Genomic DNA, 5,000 nt, shown 5'->3' with positions numbered 1-5,000 from the left:
TTTTCTTTTTTTGCGAGTCTTTGACAACAACAAAACAAAAAGAAAAAACCAACGTTAATGATCCTTCCGCAGGTTCCCCTACGGAAACCTTGTTACGACTTTTACTTCCTCTAAATGATCAAGTTTGGTCAACTTCCCAGCAACGCCGACGGCCGTGAGGCCACCGCGTGTCGGTCCGAAGACCTCACTAAATCATTCAATCGGTAGTAGCGACGGGCGGTGTGTACAAAGGGCAGGGACGTAATCAACGCGAGCTTATGACTCGCGCTTACTAGGAATTCCTCGTTTATGGGGGATAATTGCAAACCCCAATCCCCAGCACGAAGGAGTTTCAACGGGTTGCCCGGGCCTCTAGGCCAGGGAGAACATGTTGATTCCTTCAGTGTAGCGCGCGTGCGGCCCAGGACATCTAAGGGCATCACAGACCTGTTATTGCTCAATCTCGTGCGGCTCGAAGCCGCCGGTCCCTCTAAGAAGAATTTTAATACGTCGCCAGTGAGTTGCGCTCCCCGAGAGTCGCGCACACCTTGAATGACGACGCCTATTTAGCAGGCTAGAGTCTCGTTCGTTACCGGAATTAACCAGACAAATCGCTCCACCAACTAAGAACGGCCATGCACCACCACCCACCGAATCAAGAAAGAGCTGTTAATCTGTCAATCCTTCCGGTGTCCGGGCCTGGTGAGATTTCCCGTGTTGAGTCAAATTAAGCCGCAGGCTCCACTCCTGGTGGTGCCCTTCCGTCAATTCCTTTAAGTTTCAGCTTTGCAACCATACTCCCCCCGGAGTCCAAAATCTTTGGTTTCCCGGAAGCTGCCCGCCGAGCCATTGTAGTAACGTCGGCGGATCGCTAGATGACATATTTACGGTTAGAACTAGGGCGGTATCTAATCGCCTTCGAACCTCTAACTTTCGTTCTTGATTGATGAAAACACCTTTGGCAAATGCTTTCGCTGATGTTCGTCTTGCGACGATCCAAGAATTTCACCTCTAACGTCGCAATACGAATGCCCCCAGTTATCCCTATTAATCATTACCTCGGAGTTCTGAAAACCAACAAAATAGAACCGAGATCATATTCTATTATTCCATGCACGAAATATTCAAGCGGCATATTGAGCCCGCTTTGAGCACTCTAATTTGTTCAAAGTAAAATTGTCGGCCCACCTCGACACTCACCGAAGAGCACCGCGATAGGATTTTGATATTGAACCGGCGTTTTACCGCCGGCTCACCGACGATATGCTCCGCAGACGTGTCAGTATCACCGCGGATGCGGTGCACCGACAGCGCGGCGCACAAATGCAACTACGAGCTTTTTAACCGCAACAATTTTAGTATACGCTATTGGAGCTGGAATTACCGCGGCTGCTGGCACCAGACTTGCCCTCCAATTGTTCCTCGTTAAAATATTTAAAGTGTACTCATTCCGATTACGAGGCCTCGTAAGAGTCCCGTATCGTTATTTTTCGTCACTACCTCCCCGTGCCGGGAGTGGGTAATTTGCGCGCCTGCTGCCTTCCTTGGATGTGGTAGCCGTTTCTCAGGCTCCCTCTCCGGAATCGAACCCTGATTCCCCGTTACCCGTGACAACCATGGTAGTCGCAGAAACTACCATCGAAAGTTGATAAGGCAGACATTTGAAAGATGCGTCGCCGGTACTGGACCGTGCGATCGGCAAAAGTTATCCAGATTCATCAAAATTAACGACTTCGGACGCATGGCCCTCCGCCGATTGGTTTTGATCTAATAAAAGCACTCATCCCATCACTGGTCAGAGTTCTGATTGCATGTATTAGCTCTAGAATTACCACAGTTATCCAAGTAACTGAGTAAGATCTAAGGAACCAAAACTGATATATTGAGCCATTCGCGGTATCGCCTTAATACGGCTTGCACTGAGACATGCATGGCTTAATCTTTGAGACAAGCATATAACTACTGGCAGGATCAACCAGGGAGCTGCTTACGCAAACGACACGCCTACACCGCGGTCACGCGGCTTCGGCGAGCCGCTGGCTCGGCGGCGTCGAGGGGCGCGCGCTTGCGCGCGCGCCTTCTCGACACGCGTGAACGTAACGCGTCGAATTTGCACGCGACGCGACGTTCGCGCTTCATATCGATAGACTAACTTTGACCGGTCTACGAGCGGCCGTCCCGTCACGATCTCGCAACGAGGTGATGTACAACGATGCTCGACCACTGTGAGGGACATAAAACTGCAACGAACACGACCCCGCGGGCGGGAATCGATGTTGTGACAATTTGAAAATTGAACATTCATCTAAACGCAACTTCTCAATTTTTATTCAATACGTTATTGTAAACATATTAAAACTCGGCTGGCAATTACATGCGCACACACACGCATGATTCGCACTAGATACGATCAACGCCCGGAGCTTGAGGGATAAATTCCAACACGACGCTGCGCACACCGTTTCGACGATGGGCGCGTGTGCGTCCTCTTTTATACATTCTTTCCATATACGGTCGCCGTGGCGACCGCGCACGTGTCGAACACGCTAGGCGCCCTGCGTTGAGGTGTGCCTAGAAGCGTATTCTTTTAACATCACAGATAACACCGGGGGAGACGGTCCCAAATCTTGGTCGATTGGTAACATCACCATACGGTCTGCGAACGCGGTGCTATAATATAATTTTATATTATATTATATAAAATATGAGGAGGAGTAGTATGTATATTCTTTGTTATTTTGTGTTGACACAAGAGAGATATATAAAATGTACTATACACCACACACACAGAGAGAGAGAGAGCTGGGAAAGATCTCGGCGGTCTCGCATTCGAAATACGAATTTGATATAATTTCCTCCGAAAATCCATACCCATATCTATATCATCCATGCGCGAATATATGTATATAATATTCTCACACTTCGCACAAACACAAAAACAAGAACACATTCTCTCTCGTCCGTCGTTCGTGTCTATTTGAGACGAACGACGCGCGGCAACGAGAACGAGTCGACGCTGTGCGCACGACTGTTTCGCTCCACATCTATACCGAGAGCAATAGTCCGCGTCGGCATTGGAGCGGACGTCGAATGTTTCTCGTAGAGCGAGCGAGAGAGAGACGATTTTTCATTTTATTATGTATGTGTATTGGCGTGCAGTAGTAGCACGTAGTAGTACTAGTAGTAGTAGTAGTAGTAGTAAAAAAATATTATTATTTATTTTATTGACTGATATGATTTTGTTTGTTTTCTTTTTTTTGCATAGACATTTGTATTGATAGATATGTTTCTCGTTGAAGCTCGCAGCACACGCTCAGAGAAATGGCAATGTGGGTTTATTTGAAGAAAAGAAAAAACAAAAAAAACAATTATATTTATTAATAATATGTATGTATGTATGTATGTATGTATGTATGTATGTATGTATGTATAATAATGAATTATAATAATTATTCCGATGCAACGTCAGAGGAAAATGTTTCTCGTACAGGTGCGGCGCGCGACGGCCGGCCGCTCGACAGTTTCGCGCCGAATGTTTCTCGTTGAAGCTCGCAGCACACGCTCAGAGAAATGGCAATGTGGGTTTATTTGAAGAAAAGAAAAAACAATTATATTTATTAATAATATGTATGTATGTATGTATGTATGTATGTATAATAATGAATTATAATAATTATTCCGATGCAACGTCAGAGGAAAATGTTTCTCGTACAGGTGCGGCGCGCGACGGCCGGCCGCTCGACAGTTTCGCGCCGAATGTTTCTCGTTGAAGCTCGCAGCACACGCTCAGAGAAATGGCAATGTGGGTTTATTTGAAGAAAAGAAAAAACAAAAAAAACAATTATATTTATTAATAATATGTATGTATGTATGTATGTATGTATGTATGTATGTATGTATGTATAATAATGAATTATAATAATTATTCCGATGCAACGTCAGAGGAAAATGTTTCTCGTACAGGTGCGGCGCGCGACGGCCGGCCGCTCGACAGTTTCGCGCCGAATGTTTCTCGTTGAAGCTCGCAGCACACGCTCAGAGAAATGGCAATGTGGGTTTATTTGAAGAAAAGAAAAAACAATTATATTTATTAATAATATGTATGTATGTATGTATGTATGTATGTATAATAATGAATTATAATAATTATTCCGATGCAACGTCAGAGGAAAATGTTTCTCGTACAGGTGCGGCGCGCGACGGCCGGCCGCTCGACAGTTTCGCGCCGAATGTTTCTCGTTGAAGCTCGCAGCACACGCTCAGAGAAATGGCAATGTGGGTTTATTTGAAGAAAAAAAAAAAAAAAAAAAAAACAATTAATTTATTAATAATATGTATGTATGTATGTATGTATGTATGTATGTATGTATGTATGTATGTATGTATGTATGTATGTATAATAATGAATTATAATAATTATTCCGATACAATGTCAGAGGAAAATGTTTCTCGTACAAGATCGCCACGCGACGCGACAAGATGCCGTTCAACGGCACGATATCTACAACTCTGTCGATAGATATGTAGATAGTATCTACTCTGTCAAGTATATGTGTGTAACGTGTGGTGGTGTGTGGTGTGGGGTTTTGTTAGCGATAGCGATACGTTTCTAGTTAAAATTGAATATTTAAAAATAAAAACTCTTCTGGTAAGAAAAACTATTTATGGTTTATTATGGTGTGTCTAGTGCAACAACATCAACATTGTCATAATCATAATAATATAATTATTATTAGGGCTATAGGTTAACCTTCCAAATAGGGACCGTCGATTTAAATGTCGATATTTTTAATTATTCTAGATAGTACTCACTAAAAGAAACTTAAGTGCTTGCTTACTTACTTACTTACTTAGTTGATTGAGTTTTTTTTTTTTTTTTTTAAACTTTTTCATACAAATTGATATATAAGACATATATGGCCGTTACCGACCGCCGACCAAAATCTATTTCATAAAACCGACATAAAATTGATGTCAAACGTCAATCACTTTGAGTTGACTAAGTGTAAGGGTTCAGATTA

At 43.5% G+C, this 5,000-nt stretch overlaps 1 non-coding gene across 1 annotated transcript; it reads right to left on the bottom strand.

The window, feature by feature from the left end:
- Nucleotides 1-55: 55 nt before the first annotated feature.
- LOC123719645 lies at nt 56-1,961 on the bottom strand. Its single transcript, XR_006755710.1, has one exon. It is a non-coding gene; the product is annotated as a small subunit ribosomal RNA (ribosomal RNA).
- Nucleotides 1,962-5,000: the final 3,039 nt, after the last annotated feature.

Source organism: Pieris brassicae, unplaced genomic scaffold (assembly GCF_905147105.1).
Source record: "Pieris brassicae unplaced genomic scaffold, ilPieBrab1.1, whole genome shotgun sequence".
Lineage (NCBI taxonomy): Eukaryota > Metazoa > Arthropoda > Insecta > Lepidoptera > Pieridae > Pieris > Pieris brassicae.
This window is presented reverse-complemented; position numbering and strand designations above follow the sequence as displayed.